This window comes from Sinohyriopsis cumingii, chromosome 4 (genome assembly GCF_028554795.1).
Source record: "Sinohyriopsis cumingii isolate HCF-2022 chromosome 4, ASM2855479v2, whole genome shotgun sequence".
Lineage (NCBI taxonomy): Eukaryota > Metazoa > Mollusca > Bivalvia > Unionida > Unionidae > Sinohyriopsis > Sinohyriopsis cumingii.
In genome coordinates, this window is record NC_142964.1 from 19,037,160 (window position 1) to 19,058,321 (window position 21,162).

The 21,162-nt window shown below is 39.0% G+C and overlaps 8 non-coding genes across 8 annotated transcripts; all 8 read left to right on the forward strand.

Moving 5' to 3' along the window:
- Positions 1–4,732: 4,732 nt before the first annotated feature.
- Positions 4,733–4,805, forward strand: Trnav-cac (transfer RNA valine (anticodon CAC)). Its single transcript has one exon. It is a non-coding gene; the product is annotated as a tRNA-Val (tRNA).
- Positions 4,806–7,036: 2,231 nt separating this feature from the next.
- Positions 7,037–7,109, forward strand: Trnav-cac (transfer RNA valine (anticodon CAC)). The gene has a single exon. It is a non-coding gene; the product is annotated as a tRNA-Val (tRNA).
- A 1,677-nt stretch (positions 7,110–8,786) lies between these two features.
- On the forward strand, positions 8,787–8,859 carry Trnav-cac (transfer RNA valine (anticodon CAC)). The gene has a single exon. It is a non-coding gene; the product is annotated as a tRNA-Val (tRNA).
- Positions 8,860–11,089: 2,230 nt separating this feature from the next.
- Trnav-cac (transfer RNA valine (anticodon CAC)) lies at positions 11,090–11,162 on the forward strand. The gene has a single exon. It is a non-coding gene; the product is annotated as a tRNA-Val (tRNA).
- A 1,681-nt stretch (positions 11,163–12,843) lies between these two features.
- Trnav-cac (transfer RNA valine (anticodon CAC)) lies at positions 12,844–12,916 on the forward strand. The gene has a single exon. It is a non-coding gene; the product is annotated as a tRNA-Val (tRNA).
- A 2,238-nt stretch (positions 12,917–15,154) lies between these two features.
- Positions 15,155–15,227, forward strand: Trnav-cac (transfer RNA valine (anticodon CAC)). The gene has a single exon. It is a non-coding gene; the product is annotated as a tRNA-Val (tRNA).
- Positions 15,228–16,904: 1,677 nt separating this feature from the next.
- On the forward strand, positions 16,905–16,977 carry Trnav-cac (transfer RNA valine (anticodon CAC)). Its single transcript has one exon. It is a non-coding gene; the product is annotated as a tRNA-Val (tRNA).
- Positions 16,978–19,208: 2,231 nt separating this feature from the next.
- Positions 19,209–19,281, forward strand: Trnav-cac (transfer RNA valine (anticodon CAC)). The gene has a single exon. It is a non-coding gene; the product is annotated as a tRNA-Val (tRNA).
- The last annotated feature ends 1,881 nt before the right edge of the window (positions 19,282–21,162 follow it).

Below are 21,162 nucleotides of genomic sequence, written 5' to 3' on the forward strand. Positions count from 1 at the left end.
TTACCTACGCGGTGATAATCTATCAGAATGGTCTAATGCACCACCGTGTTCTGATCCAATTTGTAGGCACAAAACAGTTTATTTAAGCGGCTGTGGCGGGTCAGGAAAGACGACTCGGGCAATTGAATTATTTCGAACGCGGGCAAGTATAATCGTGCTTACACCAACCCATAGACTAGCGCGAGAGATAAAACAACGAAATGTTGACGCCGTTACTTATCACAGCTTTTTTCGATACAGCGGTGGTGTGTGGACTCCTGATCGAATGGGTGAAAAATTTATTCCTGAGGTTATCATCTGGGATGAGATATGTACTGTTTCGTTAGATGTTTTACAAATGTTTCTTGAGTGGTTGCTGCGCGCGAATACAGCGGTGATAATGTGCGGAGATCATGGTCAACCACCACCATTTGTCGGCGAGGGTCCACATGATTGGTTAAAGGGTTTTGTGGACTATTATGAAGAAACCGATACTGATTACCGAGCACTTGATGAACAACTGCGCGGGGTTAAGAAATTAATCAGATTACAGCCGGATAGAATTCAATGTGAAATAATCCGCGAGGTGATTCCGGAAACGCCGTTAAATGAATTCTGGGAAACATGGAGACCAAACGATTTGATTGTAGCGAGTAGAAAGATAGTCAGAGACACACTTCAGCAAAAGTTGTTTACGTTGCATAAGGAAAAGTTTCCAACGCGTCCAGTGCCGTTATGTTATAGACCCGCGGATACACGGCGGCAGAACATTGAAGTTGAGATTCCAGGCCCGACAGCGTCGGGGACAAAAAAACAAATTCTCGTGCTGAATGATATCGTGCTCGTTGATATCAGCGTCGTCGAGGACGCGCTACGTGCTGATAAATCCCCGTGGACGCTAGGATACGCAACAACAATACATTCCTCGCAGGGACTAACCATCACGGACACAATTGTTTGGATGGTTGATAATCGCATCGAATGGTCAAATCTAGTCTATCTTGCAGTGTCCAGAGTACGGAGGATAAATCAGCTTCGAAGAATTGTTATTGACGAAGCCAGTGACGGAGTCACCAACGACATCATCGATGCAAGCGTCATTGATAGAAAACTCTCGGATTACCGCCAACAGGATAAAAAAAACAGCGGCGTTTTGATATTGATGCCGAATTAATAATTGCGTTACGACAACAACAGAATAATCACTGCGCGAGTTATAATTGTGTAATGCGTTGGCGTTATTCGGATAAAGACGCTCGCCAATTTACCGTGGACAGGATCGATAACAGTCTCGGTCATGTCAAAACCAATGTGAGGTTGACCTGTCTTGAGTGTAATAGACGCAACGGCGCTAGTTAAGACCACGCGGGGGTAATTGAGTATCGTCAGGTATCACTTGTAGTTGCTCGCGTGTAAACCCCCGCTGTGGGGCAGTTGAATTCAGTCTATAGATCGGTGGTCTATCAGTTGATCGTGTTATCGTTGATATGTTATGTGTGGTAACACTCCAGATAGGATCAGTAGCTCTTTTTTTACCGCCTTCAAGCTCTCCTGGTTCATATAGATATCTAACAGTGACATCGCCGAGAATCGGCTTGGAAACGCTATTTATTTTTGATCTTCCGGGTATATACTTTTTTTTAATCGCGTCGCTGGGCTTCATGTTGATTACTCGGGTAATCTCGTTATTTAACGCTGCAATTACGCCTGGCAACCTTTTGACCCATTCACGAGATCGTTTTCCTTGGATGAATTCTTTTGCGTATTGATATCCAAATAACCGTTCAGCAAGAGTCCGATTGAATCGTTCAACAATTGCCTGATCACGATGTATCGCAGTATGACCTCGTCGTATCGCGACGCTATGATGTTTCAGCGTTGATAGAACAGCGCCGCGAAATTCACTACCAGGATCAACTTGTAATAGATTTGGCCAGCGCAGAGGACCTCTTCGATAAATCCGCTCAAACGCATCGGCTACTTCAGTTGCCGACTTTGTTTTTAACGGTTCCGCTTGTTTGTATCGACTCGCAACATCAACTACGGTTAGCGCGTATTTGTAACCGTTGTCATGCGGTAGAAATAGTATATCAGCCTGATGAACTTCATTAGGTACGCTGACATCAAAGCGCGAGAAGTTGATTTGTTTAGGCGGTGGTAGATAAATTTGCCATATAGCCTGTTTGGATAACCAATTAGCCGCAGTGGCCCTCGTTACTTTTGCAGCGCTTGCAAGCTTACCAATTGCGGCCCTCCCCTTCCAGTATCCTCTCGGAGAATAATAGATGGATTCCATGTTGTTATTATAAACGCTAGCGTTTTCAATTACCAGCGCCAGAAGCTCCGCTTCCAATCATTAATTTACCTTTCATAGCCGATTTTACCAACCATGAGGCCAATTTTTCCTTGAAGGATTTATCAGGAATAGCATTTAACGCGTGAATTAATTTTACATCCGCGATATGACGCTGTTGCAGATCGCTACTTTTGTAGTAAGCAACATCATGAGCATGACACGCCTTATCGATAGCGTTTATTGGATACTCACCGGGTTTGGGTTGATTTTGATCATCGAGTCTGATATCTAATCGTGTTCCGGGGCCACAGTAGCTATATCCTGGAAGGTGCTTTTCTCCTGGATACTTTGCCCACGGGGTTCCGGGGAGTTTTGATAACTTGGCTGCGATGTCACCTCCTCGCTTTTTTTTAAAACATCTCCGGGTCTAATAGAAATAAATCTAAATTTCTTTATACCGCATTGTACACACTTACCAGTAAGTGCCGATCTGTTATTTCTTGTTGTAACGGTTGTCATATCATTTGTGCCAGTACGCACTCTACACTTCACACAATATAGATCCATAATTTATGTATAGAGATATGAATATAATTGATTTTTCGGCGACTAAAACAAGAGAACCAGTTAAGCATGTTGCAGCGTTACCAAACTCGATCCGGATGATTATCATCGGACCATCTGGATCCGGCAAGACGCAATTGTTACTCAATTTAATAATGAGATGGATGAAGTGGGATAAGTTGTATTTAATCGCCCCTAGCGTGGATGATCAACGAAGCTACGATGTGTTGAAAGATTTTAACGAGAATGCATCAGCGATCGCTGAAAAAAATGTTATTGAGTTTATTACAGATATCAATGATGCACCAGGTATCGATGATATTGATGGCGACGTTAACAATCTAGTCGTGTACGATGATGTTATGTTAGACAATCAAAAAAACCCAGCTAGGATATTTTCCAGAGGCAGGCATAAAAACACTGACGTGATATATGTCACTCAACGATACACTCAGATTCCAAAAGTAATCAGAGACAACTGCAATATTCTTGCTGTATTCAACGGCGTTGATACACACACGCTACGAAATATTTGGCAGACATGGTGCGGCGGTGACATGGACTTTAATGTTTTTCGAAACTTTTTTAGTCATGCTCAGTCGACCCCACATGGATTTGTAACGATAAATTTACATGATCCTCGGATACGATATCGTATTGGACTTGACCAAATATTCGGTTAGTTGTAAATAATTTTCATTGTAAATAGCCACTTAGCAGCGGGGGGGGGGCGATGACATCGACGCGGTCGTCGCGCTTTTCTACCGGACGCTGACGACGCTGGGATCGGCGCGCAGAAGGTATTACTTATACCAAATGACGATTGGACGATCCCCCCGACGACGACGTCGTTTTTTTTTTACCAGGCGCTGACGACACCGGATCCACTGAGTGCAGAAAGTATTAATTAAACCAAATGACGATTGGACAAAATGTCCGATTCGCCCCCCCCCCCCTTGCTGCTTTACCACGCTGATTAGATTAGCTGCTGGGACAAGTCCGAGCTCACGTGCTAATAAGTATAACCTTTTGAGCCAATCATATTTCGGCGTTGACGTGTGTGCCGCATAGATTACCTACTTTGAAAATCGTGTCGCATGTATGCGATGTATGTGCAGTGAAGAAGACAATGTCTAATTCTTGCATGGAACATGGTTCATTAAGTTGAATCGAGTTAATGGGAAGTAGAAATTACATTTGCATCTCCCACTTTTCTGTAATTCAAGGATGGTTGCATCGTAGAGTCGCAAACATGGTACATGTAGCTCTGTTCACCGGTTTCCACATGTGCACGTACTTGTCCCAAGAGACAAAATTCGCAAAATCGCACGTTTCGGAGCCCGTAACTTCAGTTTGGTACAACGCAGAAAAGTCAATGATGGCTTGATGAATAGAAAAATATCTCCGGAGTAGAACAAGCCATATAGTATGGTCGTGTGCCTTTATAGACAGAAAGAGAAGAAGGAAATCGAGGGTCATGGGTGGAACTAAATATTTGGAAGTTACGTACCTTCCCTCTTATATATTATGATAGAGAGGGTCCTATGCCAGAAAGGATCATGGGGGTTATCTAAGGTAATTTTGTCACTCTATATGAGAATTCTCCTTCAGATTATGTTTTTTTTTCTCTCCATCCAGCTCGCGTCTAATACCTATGTATCGAATGAGTAGCGTTCATCTTGACATTGATGATTCTGGTGCTGAAATTGTTCGTGAGCAAAACGAATTAAGCTAATTTTAACTTCATTTTGAGACAAAGACATAACATGTTACTGAGCTACAAACGCGGATAGCATTGATGATGCTGTGCCGAATGAACTATAAAAGCTAATGGAAGGACCATGAAAGGTACAGTTGTCATCACAAAGTGTAGTTTGAAAGCTGAGTACCAATGGTTCCGTAGTGTAGTGGTTATCACGCTCGCCTCACACGCGAGAGGTCCTGGGATCGACCCCCAGCGGAACCATAATATTTTGCCATACCATTTTTAAGCGCTTTTATTACTTATCAAATTCTTCAATTCGCTTTAAATTTAGGGTCATTGACTTTATGATGCCAATAGCTTCTATCATGAATGTTTTAGAGTCTTTCGCGACCAGGCCATAACCCTCATTAGATACTAGCATTACAAGGAGATTCCCTTCATTTGACCTTTGAAACGATCACATATTATGTCACTGACTGAAATAGTAGATTTAGTGAGCTTTAAGAAATGAAGAAATAGTGTAATTAATCTTGCGAGAAAGCCCATACGAGAATGTTTAACAAGTAACTTTAAAAATAGTAACAAAAGATATCGGGACCTTCATTATACAAATGTGAAATTGCAAGAACTGTTGTCAGTAACAAAGGGTTCACTGGTTAAGATGATATTGCAGATGTTTTACTCATAAAGATTTCACGATTTCACCTTGATGCTGGTAAACCTCTTGATCATAAACTATGCATAAAGGATTACAGTGATAGCTGATCTTGTTGTAGACAAATTGCATGGCGCTTATTCCTTATTTCGTTTTCATGATATAACTGTCAAGAAAATCCTGAATGACCTGATTGGATTTTATGATCCTGACAGCAAGAATTTAATATTTTTTATTCTCCTCGATTTCAAATGTCTTTGAGAAAGAAGTTTAGAAGCAGCCATGGAATTAGTGAACAGCACTGAATCTTATACTTGATTTTCAATTGTATTTTAGGATTCGTTACTCCTGTATTACTTTGCTAACTAGATTAGCTGAAACATCTTAATTGTTGACCCCAAGAAAACTCTTTGATGTTACTAACGATAACCTAATCTCATATACACTGAAACCTTAACAATGTGATGATGTGCAGATGCTGTATTCCGAATGGCGGCCTTAAACTCTTTGATTGTTTAGAGGTCAAGTAGACTCATTTTGGTTACACACACCTTTTAGCTGGAATAAACTAAAGTCGTTCCAGTTGATAGTCTTATGTATACATTGTTACAAACAAGAAAGATGTATGTGAAAAACACCTCGGTGTGAATCCTGGTCTTCTGCTTCGATGACAGCTTTAGCATTCAATTAGAACCGCGTACATGCAAGAGGTAGACTACTAATATCAATACCACTTCTTTACATGGAGAGAGATAGAGAGAGTCCCGTGTTTATGTGTTACGCAATGTTGGCCCTTCAGTTATAGAAGGATCTATTTCTTAGACACGACTGAACTCTCATGACAGCAACATCTTCGCTAGGCATGGTTCCTATATGTTAACCCTATCAACACAATGGCGGGTCAATCAGACGCTGCAGAATTTTGGGTCAATTAATCTAATGAGAAGTAGAGGCAAGCCACCGCATATAGTCAAAATCAGCTACTCCAAAACTTGAACACTCTTTCTACATGATCGAGAGGGGAGATCACAGCTTCAATAGACTGATAAATAAGCGATATTCCAATGGCGATACGTTTTATGTACAAATATAGCCTTTCATAGAAATACACTTGTAATGGCTTCTCTGTGGTGGTATGTCATTGCTGAACCGACAAAGTATCCTTCTGAAGTGAATCGTCCCTACCATTTTCGGCCCATGCACAAAGCACCGTTGTTACACGCTATTGGTTAGTTGACATTACATTCAAAGGGAGGTAACTATGCAATCGAGAAGATGTCGCTAGGACAAAGCACTGAACTATCTAATCTATTTGCCATGGTGTAAATACTGTTAATATATCACATCATTAACAAACGAAGATTTGACAGCCGTTGCGTGTCACAGAAAGACATACGTGGTCTACGTAGTAAACAAATCGCACCATAAGCACAGATTTAGTAGAAATGAAAAGTAATAGAATGACAAATAAATGATGCATATGTTGCTGGTTTACATGTGCCATATGGCAATACGCATAACATCTGAATTCTCCATTAAATAGGAACCTTTCCATATCCCCAGGATCAACATCATGCATACCATGATTTGAATCATGTATCGAATGAGTAGCTTTGAGCTGTACGTTGATCATTATGGTGTTGAAATTGTTCCTGAGCAAAACGAATTCGGTAATGTTAACTTCATTTTGAGATACGGACATGACATGACATGTCACTGAGCTACAAATGCGTATAATATTGATGATGCTGTGCCGAATGAACTATAATTACTAATGAAAGGACCATGAAAGGTACAGATGTCATCACAAAGTGTAGTTTGTAACCTTCGAACCAATGGTTCCGTAGTGTAGTGGTTATCACGCTCGCCTCACACGCGAGAGGTCCTGGGATCGACCCCCAGCGGAACCATAATATTTTGCCATACCATTTTTAAGCGTTTTTATTACTTATCGAATTCTTCAATTCGCTGTTAAATTGAGGGTCCTTGACTTTATGATGCCAATAGCTTCTATAATGAATATTTGAGAGTCTTTCGCGACCAGGTCATAACCCTCATTAGATACTAGCATTACAAGCAGATTCCCTTCATAAGAGGTTTGAGACGATCACTTATTATGTCACTGACTGAAATAGTAGATTAGGTAGCTTTAAGAAATGAAGAAATAGTGTAATTACTCTTGCGAGAAAGCCCATACGAGAACGTTTGACAAGTAACATTGAAAATAGTTTCAAAAGATATCGGGACCTTCATTGTACAGATGTCAGATTGCAAGAACTGTTGTCAGTAATAAAGAGTTTACTGGTTAAGATGAGATTGCAGATGTTTTTAAAGATTTGATGATTTCACCTTGATGCTGGTAACTTTCTTGATCATAACAATGCAAAAATGATTATAATGATACAATGATAGTTGATTTTGTTGTAGGCAAATTGCATGGCGGTTATTCCTTATTTCCTTTTCATGATATAACTGTCAAGAAAATCCTGCATGATCTGATTGAATTTTATGATCGTGACAGCAACAAACTAATGTCTTTTATTCTCCTCGATTTCAAATTTCTTTGAGAAAGACGTTTAGAAACAGCCATGAAATTAGTGAACACCACTGGATCTTATATTTGATTTTCAATTGGATTTTTGGATTCGTTGCTATTGTAATACTACGATGACTAGATTAGCTGCTGGGACAAGTCCGATCTCACGTGATAATAAGTATAACCTTTTGAGCCAATCATATTTCGGCGTTGACGTGTGTGCCGCATAGATTACCTACTTTGAAAATCGTGTCGCATGTATGCGATGTATGTGCAGTGAAGAAGACAATGTCTAATTCTTGCATGGAACATGGTTCATTAAGTTGAATCGAGTTAATGGGAAGTAAAAATTACGTTTGCATCTCCCACTTTTCTGTAATTCAAGGATGGTTGCATCGTAGAGTCGCAAACATGGTACATGTAGCTCTGTTCACCGGTTTCCACATGTGCACGTACTTGTCCCAAGAGACAAAATTCGCAAAATCGCACGTTTCGGAGCCCGTAACTTCGGTTTGGTACAACGCAGAAAAGTCAATGATGGCTTGATGAATAGAAAAATATCTCCGGAGTAGAACAAGCCATATAGCATGGTCGTGTGCCTTTATAGACAGAAAGAGAAGAAGGAAATCGAGGGTCATGGGTGGAACTAAATATTTGGAAGTTACGTACCTTCCCTCTTATATATTATGATAGAGAGGGTCCTATGCCAGAAAGGATCATGGGGGTTATCTAAGGTAATTTTGTCACTCTATATGAGAATTCTCCTTCAGATTATGTTTTTTTTCTCTCCATCCAGCTCGCGTCTAATACCTATGTATCGAATGAGTAGCGTTCATCTTGACATTGATGATTCTGGTGCTGAAATTGTTCGTGAGCAAAACGAATTAAGCTAATTTTAACTTCATTTTGAGACAAAGACATAACATGTTACTGAGCTACAAACGCGGATAGCATTGATGATGCTGTGCCGAATGAACTATAAAAGCTAATGGAAGGACCATGAAAGGTACAGTTGTCATCACAAAGTGTAGTTTGAAAGCTGAGTACCAATGGTTCCGTAGTGTAGTGGTTATCACGCTCGCCTCACACGCGAGAGGTCCTGGGATCGACCCCCAGCGGAACCATAATATTTTGCCATACCATTTTTAAGCGCTTTTATTACTTATCAAATTCTTCAATTCGCTTTAAATTTAGGGTCATTGACTTTATGATGCCAATAGCTTCTATCATGAATGTTTGAGAGTGTTTCGCGACCAGGCCATAACCCTCATTAGATACTAGCATTACAAGGAGATTCCCTTCATTTGACCTTTGAAACGATCACATATTATGTCACTGACTGAAATAGTAGATTTAGTGAGCTTTAAGAAATGAAGAAATAGTGTAATTAATCTTGCGAGAAAGCCCATACGAGAATGTTAACAAGTAACTTTAAAAATAGTAACAAAAGATATCGGGACCTTCATTATACAAATGTAAAATTGCAAGAACTGTTGTCAGTAACAAAGGGTTCACTGGTTAAGATGATATTGCAGATGTTTTACTCATAAAGATTTCACGATTTCACCTTGATGCTGGTAAACCTCTTGATCATAAACTATGCATAAAGGATTACAGTGATAGCTGATCTTGTTGTAGACAAATTGCATGGCGCTTATTCCTTATTTCGTTTTCATGATATAACTGTCAAGAAAATCCTGAATGACCTGATTGGATTTTATGATCCTGACAGCAAGAATTTAATATTTTTTATTCTCCTCGATTTCAAATGTCTTTGAGAAAGAAGTTTAGAAGCAGCCATGGAATTAGTGAACAGCACTGAATCTTATACTTGATTTTCAATTGTATTTTAGGATTCGTTACTCCTGTATTACTTTGCTAACTAGATTAGCTGAAACATCTTAATTGTTGACCCCAAGAAAACTCTTTGATGTTACTAACGATAACCTAATCTCATATACACTGAAACCTTAACAATGTGATGATGTGCAGATGCTGTATTCCGAATGGCGGCCTTAAACTCTTTGATTGTTTAGAGGTCAAGTAGACTCATTTTGGTTACACACACCTTTTAGCTGGAATAAACTAAAGTCGTTCCAGTTGATAGTCTTATGTATACATTGTTACAAACAAGAAAGATGTATGTGAAAAACACCTCGGTGTGAATCCTGGTCTTCTGCTTCGATGACAGCTTTAGCATTCAATTAGAACCGCGTACATGCAAGAGGTAGACTACTAATATCAATACCACTTCTTTACATGGAGAGAGATAGAGAGAGTCCCGTGTTTATGTGTTACGCAATGTTGGCCCTTCAGTTATAGAAGGATCTATTTCTTAGACACGACTGAACTCTCATGACAGCAACATCTTCGCTAGGCATGGTTCCTATATGTTAACCCTATCAACACAATGGCGGGTCAATCAGACGCTGCAGAATTTTGGGTCAATTAATCTAATGAGAAGTAGAGGCAAGCCACCGCATATAGTCAAAATCAGCTACTCCAAAACTTGAACACTCTTTCTACATGATCGAGAGGGGAGATCACAGCTTCAATAGACTGATAAATAAGCGATATTCCAATGGCGATACGTTTTATGTACAAATATAGCCTTTCATAGAAATACACTTGTAATGGCTTCTCTGTGGTGGTATGTCATTGCTGAACCGACAAAGTATCCTTCTGAAGTGAATCGTCCCTACCATTTTCGGCCCATGCACAAAGCACCGTTGTTACACGCTATTGGTTAGTTGACATTACATTCAAAGGGAGGTAACTATGCAATCGAGAAGATGTCGCTAGGACAAAGCACTGAACTATCTAATCTATTTGCCATGGTGTAAATACTGTTAATATATCACATCATTAACAAACGAAGATTTGACAGCCGTTGCGTGTCACAGAAAGACATACGTGGTCTACGTAGTAAACAAATCGCACCATAAGCACAGATTTAGTAGAAATGAAAAGTAATAGAATGACAAATAAATGATGCATATGTTGCTGGTTTACATGTGCCATATGGCAATACGCATAACATCTGAATTCTCCATTAAATAGGAACCTTTCCATATCCCCAGGATCAACATCATGCATACCATGATTTGAATCATGTATCGAATGAGTAGCTTTGAGCTGTACGTTGATCATTATGGTGTTGAAATTGTTCCTGAGCAAAACGAATTCGGTAATGTTAACTTCATTTTGAGATACGGACATGACATGACATGTCACTGAGCTACAAATGCGTATAATATTGATGATGCTGTGCCGAATGAACTATAATTACTAATGGAAGGACCATGAAAGGTACAGATGTCATCACAAAGTGTAGTTTGTAACCTTCGAACCAATGGTTCCGTAGTGTAGTGGTTATCACGCTCGCCTCACACGCGAGAGGTCCTGGGATCGACCCCCAGCGGAACCATAATATTTTGCCATACCATTTTTAAGCGTTTTTATTACTTATCAAATTCTTCAATTCGCATTTAAATTTAGGGTCCTTGACTTTATGATGCCAATAGCTTCTATAATGAATATTTGAGAGTGTTTCGCGACCAGGCCATAACCCTCATTAGATACTAGCATTACAAGCAGATTCCCTTCATAAGAGGTTTGAGACGATCACTTATTATGTCACTGACTGAAATAGTAGATTAGGTAGCTTTAAGAAATGAAGAAATAGTGTAATTACTCTTACGAGAAAGCCCATACGATAACGTTTGACAGGTAACATTGAAAATAGTTTCAAAAGATATCGGGACCTTCATTGTAGAGATGTCAAATTGCAAGAACTGTTGTCAGTAATAAAGAGTTTACTGGTTAAGATGAGATTGCAGATGTTTTTAAAGATTTGATGATTTCACCTTGATGCTGGTAACTTTCTTGATCATAACAATGCAAAAATGATTATAATGATACAATGATAGTTGATTTTGTTGTAGGCAAATTGCATGGCGGTTATTCCTTATTTCCTTTTCATGATATAACTGTCAAGAAAATCCTGCATGATCTGATTGAATTTTATGATCGTGACAGCAACAAACTAATGTCTTTTATTCTCCTCGATCTCAAATTTCTTTGAGAGAGACGTGTAGAAGCAGCCATGAAATTAGTGAACACCACTGGATCTTATATTTGATTTTCAATTGGATTTTAGGATTCGTTGCTATTGTATTACCACGCTGATTAGATTAGCTGCTGGGACAAGTCCGATCTCACGTGATAATAAGTATAACCTTTTGAGCCAATCATATTTCGGCGTTGACGTGTGTGCCGCATAGATTACCTACTTTGAAAATCGTGTCGCATGTATGCGATGTATGTGCAGTGAAGAAGACAATGTCTAATTCTTGCATGGAACATGGTTCATTAAGTTGAATCGAGTTAATGGGAAGTAAAAATTACGTTTGCATCTCCCACTTTTCTGTAATTCAAGGATGGTTGCATCGTAGAGTCGCAAACATGGTACATGTAGCTCTGTTCACCGGTTTCCACATGTGCACGTACTTGTCCCAAGAGACAAAATTCGCGAAATCGCACGTTTCGGAGCCCGTAACTTCAGTTTGGTACAACGCAGAAAAGTCAATATGGCTTGATGAATAGAAAAATATCTCCGGAGTAGAACAAGCCATATAGTATGGTCGTGTGCCTTTATAGACGGAAAGAGAAGAAGGAAATCGAGGGTCATGGGTGGAACTAAATATTTGGAAGTTACGTACCTTCCCTCTTATATATTATGATAGAGAGGGTCCTATGCCAGAAAGGATCATGGGGGTTATCTAAGGTAATTTTGTCGCTCTATACAAGAATTCTCCTTCAGATAATGTGTTTTTTTTTTTGTCTCCATCCAGCTCGCGTGTATCACCTATGTATCGAATGAGTAGCGTTGAGCTTGACATTGATGATTATGGTGCTGAAATTGTTCGTGAGCAAAACGAATTCAGCTAATTTTAACTTCATTTTGAGACACAGACATAACATGTTACTGAGCTACAAACGCGGATAGCATTGATGATGCTGTGCCGAATGAACTATAAAAACTAATGGAAGGACCATGAAAGGTACAGTTGTCATCACAAAGTGTAGTTTGGAAGCTGAGTACCAATGGTTCCGTAGTGTAGTGGATATCATGCTCGCCTCACACGCGAGAGGTCCTGGGATCGACCCCCAGCGGAACCATAATATTTTGCCATACCATTTTTAAGCGCTTTTATTACTTATCAAATTCTTCAGTTCGCTTTGAATTTAGGGTCATTGACTTTATGATGCCAATAGCTTCTATCATGAATGTTTGAGAGTGTTTCGCGACCAGGCCATAACCCTCATTAGATACTAGCATTATAAGGAGATTCCCTTCATTTGACCTTTGAAACGATCACATATTATGTCACTGACTGAAATAGTAGATTTAGTGAGCTTTAAGAAATGAAGAAATAGTGTAATTAATCTTGCGAGAAAGCCCATACGAGAATGTTTAACAAATAACTTTAAAAATAGTAACAAAAGATATCGGGACCTTCATTATACAAATGTGAAATTGCAAGAACTGTTGTCAGTAATAAAGGGTTCACTGGTTAAGATGAGATTGCAGATGTTTTACTTATAAAGATTTGACAATTTCACCTTGATGCTGGTAAACCTCTTGATCATAACTATGCATAAAGGATTACAATGATACAATGATAGCTGATCTTGTTGTAGACAAATTGCATGGCGCTTATTCCTTATTTCGTTTTCATGATATAACTGTCAAGAAAATCCTGAATGACCTGATTGGATTTTATGATCCTGACAGCAAGAATTTAATATTTTTTATTCTCCTCGATTTCAAATGTCTTTGAGAAAGAAGTTTAGAAGCAGCCATGGAATTAGTGAACAGCACTGAATCTTATACTTGATTTTCAATTGTATTTTAGGATTCGTTACTCCTGTATTACTTTGCTAACTAGATTAGCTGAAACATCTTAATTGTTGACCCCAAGAAAACTCTTTGATGTTACTAACGATAACCTAATCTCATATACACTGAAACCTTAACAATGTGATGATGTGCAGATGCTGTATTCCGAATGGCGGCCTTAAACTCTTTGATTGTTTAGAGGTCAAGTAGACTCATTTTGGTTACACACACCTTTTAGCTGGAATAAACTAAAGTCGTTCCAGTTGACAGTCTTATGTATACATTGTTACAAACAAGAAAGATTTATGTGAAAAACACCTCGGTGTGAATCCTGGTCTTCTGCTTCGATGACAGCTTTAGCATTCAATTAGAACCGCGTACATGCAAGAGGTAGACTACTAATATCAATACCACTTCTTTACATGGAGAGAGATAGAGAGAGTCCCGTGTTTATGTGTTACGCAATGTTGGTCCTTCAGTTATAGAAGGATCTATTTCTTAGACACGACTGAACTCTCATGACAGCAACATCTTCGCTAGGCATGGTTCCTATATGTTAACCCTATCAACACAATGGCGGGTCAATCAGACGCTGCAGAATTTTGGGTCAATTAATCTAATGAGAAGTAGAGGCAAGCCACCGCATATAGTCAAAATCAGCTACTCCAAAACTTGAACACTCTTTCTACATGATCGAGAGGGGAGATCACAGCTGCAATAGACTGATAAATAAGCGATATTCCAATGGCGATACGCTTTATGTACAAATATAGCCTTTCATAGAAATACACTTGTAATGGCTTCTCTGTGGTGGTATGTCATTGCTGAACCGACAAAGTATCCTTCTGAAGTGAATCGTCCCTACCATTTTCGGCCCATGCACAAAGCACCGCTGTTACACGCTATTGGTTAGTTGACATTACATTCAAAGGGAGGTAACTATGCAATCGAGAAGATGTCGCTAGGACAAAGCACTGAACTATCTAATCTATTTGCCATGGTGTAAATACTGTTAATATATCACATCATTAACAAACGAAGATTTGACAGCCGTTGCGTGTCACAGAAAGACATACGTGGTCTACGTAGTAAACAAATCGCACCATAAGCACAGATTTAGTAGAAATGAAAAGTAATAGAATGACAAATAAATGATGCATATGTTGCTGGTTTACATGTGCCATATGGCAATACGCATAACATCTGAATTCTCCATTAAATAGGAACCTTTCCATATCCCCAGGATCAACATCATGCATACCATGATTTGTATCATGTATCGAATGAGTAGCTTTGAGCTGTACGTTGATCATTATGGTGTTGAAATTGTTCCTGAGCAAAACGAATTCGGTAATGTTAACTTCATTTTGAGATACGGACATGACATGACATGTCACTGAGCTACAAATGCGTATAATATTGATGATGCTGTGCCGAATGAACTATAATAACTAATGGAAGGACCATGAAATGTACAGATATCATCAGAAAGTGTATTTTGTAACCTTCGAACCAATGGTTCCGTAGTGTAGTGGTTATCACGCTCGCCTCACACGCGAGAGGTCCTGGGATCGACCCCCAGCGGAACCATAATATTTTGCCATACCATTTTTAAGCGTTTTTAATACTTATCAAATTCTTCAATTCGCTTTTAAATTTAGGGTCCTTGACTTTATGATGCCAATAGCTTCTATAATGAATATTTGAGAGTCTTTCGCGACCAGGTCATAACCCTCATTAGATACTAGCATTACAAGCAGATTCCCTTCATAAGAGGTTTGAGACGATCACTTATTATGTCACTGACTGAAATAGTAGATTAGGTAGCTTTAAGAAATGAAGAAATAGTGTAATTACTCTTGCGAGAAAGCCCATACGAGAACGTTTGACAAGTAACATTGAAAATAGTTTCAAAAGATATCGGGACCTTCATTGTACAGATGTCAGATTGCAAGAACTGTTGTCAATAATAAAGAGTTTACTGGTTAAGATGAGATTGCAGATGTTTTTAAAGATTTGATGATTTCACCTTGATGCTGGTAACTTTCTTGATCATAACAATGCAAAAATGATTATAATGATACAATTATAGTTGATTTTGTTGTAGGCAAATTGCATGGCGGTTATTCCTTATTTCCTTTTCATGATATAACTGTCAAGAAAATCCTGCATGATCTGATTGAATTTTATGATCGTGACAGCAACAAACTAATGTTTTTTATTCTCCTCGATTTCAAATTTCTTTGAGAAAGACGTTTAGAAGCAGCCATGAAATTAGTGAACACCACTGGATCTTATATTTGATTTTCAATTGGATTTTTGGATTCGTTGCTATTGTAATACTACGATGACTAGATTAGCTGCTGGGACAAGTCCGATCTCACGTGATAATAAGTATAACCTTTTGAGCCAATCATATTTCGGCGTTGACGTGTGTGCCGCATAGATTACCTACTTTGAAAATCGTGTCGCATGTATGCGATGTATGTGCAGTGAAGAAGACAATGTCTAATTCTTGCATGGAACATGGTTCATTAAGTTGAATCGAGTTAATGGGAAGTAAAAATTACGTTTGCATCTCCCACTTTTCTGTAATTCAAGGATGGTTGCATCGTAGAGTCGCAAACATGGTACATGTAGCTCTGTTCACCGGTTTCCACATGTGCACGTACTTGTCCCAAGAGACAAAATTCGCAAAATCGCACGTTTCGGAGCCCGTAACTTCAGTTTGGTACAACGCAGAAAAGTCAATGATGGCTTGATGAATAGAAAAATATCTCCGGAGTAGAACAAGCCATATAGTATGGTCGTGTGCCTTTATAGACAGAAAGAGAAGAAGGAAATCGAGGGTCATGGGTGGAACTAAATATTTGGAAGTTACGTACCTTCCCTCTTATATATTATGATAGAGAGGGTCCTATGCCAGAAAGGATCATGGGGGTTATCTAAGGTAATTTTGTCACTCTATATGAGAATTCTCCTTCAGATTATGTTTTTTTTCTCTCCATCCAGCTCGCGTCTAATACCTATGTATCGAATGAGTAGCGTTCATCTTGACATTGATGATTCTGGTGCTGAAATTGTTCGTGAGCAAAACGAATTAAGCTAATTTTAACTTCATTTTGAGACAAAGACATAACATGTTACTGAGCTACAAACGCGGATAGCATTGATGATGCTGTGCCGAATGAACTATAAAAGCTAATGGAAGGACCATGAAAGGTACAGTTGTCATCACAAAGTGTAGTTTGAAAGCTGAGTACCAATGGTTCCGTAGTGTAGTGGTTATCACGCTCGCCTCACACGCGAGAGGTCCTGGGATCGACCCCCAGCGGAACCATAATATTTTGCCATACCATTTTTAAGCGCTTTTATTACTTATCAAATTCTTCAATTCGCTTTAAATTTAGGGTCATTGACTTTATGATGCCAATAGCTTCTATCATGAATGTTTGAGAGTGTTTCGCGACCAGGCCATAACCCTCATTAGATACTAGCATTACAAGGAGATTCCCTTCATTTGACCTTTGAAACGATCACATATTATGTCACTGACTGAAATAGTAGATTTAGTGAGCTTTAAGAAATGAAGAAATAGTGTAATTAATCTTGCGAGAAAGCCCATACGAGAATGTTTAACAAGTAACTTTAAAAATAGTAACAAAAGATATCGGGACCTTCATTATACAAATGTGAAATTGCAAGAACTGTTGTCAGTAACAAAGGGTTCACTGGTTAAGATGATATTGCAGATGTTTTACTCATAAAGATTTCACGATTTCACCTTGATGCTGGTAAACCTCTTGATCATAAACTATGCATAAAGGATTACAGTGATAGCTGATCTTGTTGTAGACAAATTGCATGGCGCTTATTCCTTATTTCGTTTTCATGATATAACTGTCAAGAAAATCCTGAATGACCTGATTGGATTTTATGATCCTGACAGCAAGAATTTAATATTTTTTATTCTCCTCGATTTCAAATGTCTTTGAGAAAGAAGTTTAGAAGCAGCCATGGAATTAGTGAACAGCACTGAATCTTATACTTGATTTTCAATTGTATTTTAGGATTCGTTACTCCTGTATTACTTTGCTAACTAGATTAGCTGAAACATCTTAATTGTTGACCCCAAGAAAACTCTTTGATGTTACTAACGATAACCTAATCTCATATACACTGAAACCTTAACAATGTGATGATGTGCAGATGCTGTATTCCGAATGGCGGCCTTAAACTCTTTGATTGTTTAGAGGTCAAGTAGACTCATTTTGGTTACACACACCTTTTAGCTGGAATAAACTAAAGTCGTTCCAGTTGATAGTCTTATGTATACATTGTTACAAACAAGAAAGATGTATGTGAAAAACACCTCGGTGTGAATCCTGGTCTTCTGCTTCGATGACAGCTTTAGCATTCAATTAGAACCGCGTACATGCAAGAGGTAGACTACTAATATCAATACCACTTCTTTACATGGAGAGAGATAGAGAGAGTCCCGTGTTTATGTGTTACGCAATGTTGGCCCTTCAGTTATAGAAGGATCTATTTCTTAGACACGACTGAACTCTCATGACAGCAACATCTTCGCTAGGCATGGTTCCTATATGTTAACCCTATCAACACAATGGCGGGTCAATCAGACGCTGCAGAATTTTGGGTCAATTAATCTAATGAGAAGTAGAGGCAAGCCACCGCATATAGTCAAAATCAGCTACTCCAAAACTTGAACACTCTTTCTACATGATCGAGAGGGGAGATCACAGCTTCAATAGACTGATAAATAAGCGATATTCCAATGGCGATACGTTTTATGTACAAATATAGCCTTTCATAGAAATACACTTGTAATGGCTTCTCTGTGGTGGTATGTCATTGCTGAACCGACAAAGTATCCTTCTGAAGTGAATCGTCCCTACCATTTTCGGCCCATGCACAAAGCACCGTTGTTACACGCTATTGGTTAGTTGACATTACATTCAAAGGGAGGTAACTATGCAATCGAGAAGATGTCGCTAGGACAAAGCACTGAACTATCTAATCTATTTGCCATGGTGTAAATACTGTTAATATATCACATCATTAACAAACGAAGATTTGACAGCCGTTGCGTGTCACAGAAAGACATACGTGGTCTACGTAGTAAACAAATCGCACCATAAGCACAGATTTAGTAGAAATGAAAAGTAATAGAATGACAAATAAATGATGCATATGTTGCTGGTTTACATGTGCCATATGGCAATACGCATAACATCTGAATTCTCCATTAAATAGGAACCTTTCCATATCCCCAGGATCAACATCATGCATACCATGATTTGAATCATGTATCGAATGAGTAGCTTTGAGCTGTACTTTGATCATTATGGTGTTGAAATTGTTCCTGAGCAAAACGAATTCGGTAATGTTAACTTCATTTTGAGATACGGACATGACATGACATGTCACTGAGCTACAAATGCGTATAATATTGATGATGCTGTGCCGAATGAACTATAATTACTAATGAAAGGACCATGAAAGGTACAGATGTCATCACAAAGTGTAGTTTGTAACCTTCGAACCAATGGTTCCGTAGTGTAGTGGTTATCACGCTCGCCTCACACGCGAGAGGTCCTGGGATCGACCCCCAGCGGAACCATAATATTTTGCCATACCATTTTTAAGCGTTTTTATTACTTATCAAATTCTTCAATTCGCATTTAAATTTAGGGTCCTTGACTTTATGATGCCAATAGCTTCTATAATGAATATTTGAGAGTCTTTCGCGACCAGGTCATAACCCTCATTAGATACTAGCATTACAAGCAGATTCCCTTCATAAGAGGTTTGAGACGATCACTTATTATGTCACTGACTGAAATAGTAGATTAGGTAGCTTTAAGAAATGAAGAAATAGTGTAATTACTCTTGCGAGAAAGCCCATACGATAACGTTTGACAGGTAACATTGAAAATAGTTTCAAAAGATATCGGGACCTTCATTGTACAGATGTCAAATTGCAAGAACTGTTGTCAGTAATAAAGAGTTTACTGGTTAAGATGAGATTGCAGATGTTTTTAAAGATTTGATGATTTCACCTTGATGCTGGTAACTTTCTTGATCATAACAATGCAAAAATGATTATAATGATACAATGATAGCTGATTTTGTTGTAGGCAAATTGCATGGCGGTTATTCCTTATTTCCTTTTCATGATATAACTGTCAAGAAAATCCTGCATGATCTGATTGAATTTTATGATCGTGACAGCAACAAACTAATGTCTTTTATTCTCCTCGATTTCAAATTTCTTTGAGAAAGACGTTTAGAAGCAGCCATGAAATCAGTGAACACCACTGGATCTTATATTTGATTTTCAATTGGATTTTAGGATTCGTTGCTATTGTATTACCAGCAGCAGGGGGGGGGGGGGCGAATCGGACATTTTGTCCAATCGTCATTTGGTTTAATTAATACTTTCTGCACTCAGCGGATCCGGTGTCGTCAGCGCCTGGTAAAAAAAAAACGACGTCGTCGTCGGGGGGATCGTCCAATCGTCATTTGGTTTAATTAATACCTTCTGCGCGCCGAGTTATTAGGTTGTTGTCCGTTAAATGCGTCCGCTCGGATATTAGGCCAACTGTGATATACTCGCAATTTTGCCAGCGCTATTTCCTTTACTGGAACCGATGATGGGAAGTTCACACTGAATTCGGGTTTCGTTGACGTTATCGATATCATACTTGTTTGTACCGGAGTGGTGTTCTCCGCGATCCGTTGAAGTGATTGAAACCCTTCGGGGTTCAGCGACATTATTATTATTCGGTGTTTTTAGTGTTTAATTTCAACACCGAATATTAACAACCTGCTTGTTTTCAGGAGAATGTTTTAAGCCCATTGAAGTGGTTTCAGCGACGTGGTTTCCGGCTTCCAGTTGGAAATTTTCGATTTTTTACATCGCGGAGCCATACAACTGGACCATCGTGGAGAATTCAACATCGGATAGGAACGAATTATCAATCGACAACGAGATCAACCCGGATAATTTCGAGTACGCGTCGGATACTATTTGATGTTTTACTGTATACTCGTTGAGTTTTTTTTGAGAACACGATGATATCTTTCTAGTGATTGCGTTGGCGACTCCAGCAATTGTTGTCGCCGCGGAGATAGCGATTGGAACAGCGATCGGGGCCATCATGGTCACCGTGGATAAAATGACGCCGGTACCAGCTACTATACCGGACACCGAGTACACGGCCACGTCGATGGTGGTTATTTTTCGGCGGTATTTTTTTATTTTTGCGCGGTATTGTTCGGAAAGCGTTTTCAAGTTCGCGGAGAACTCTTTTACGGTATCGAATCGATATTGATGTGACGTCGGTGATACCTCTGATTCAATTACCTTGGTGGTCATTTTATTTTAAAAGAACTATTGTTTTCAATTACTCACTTAAATCCACTACAAATTCCACATACCATGTCATGTTTGTCCTAAATAGACCGCTATCAACGGCTCTAATTGTAAACCGTTCGGTTG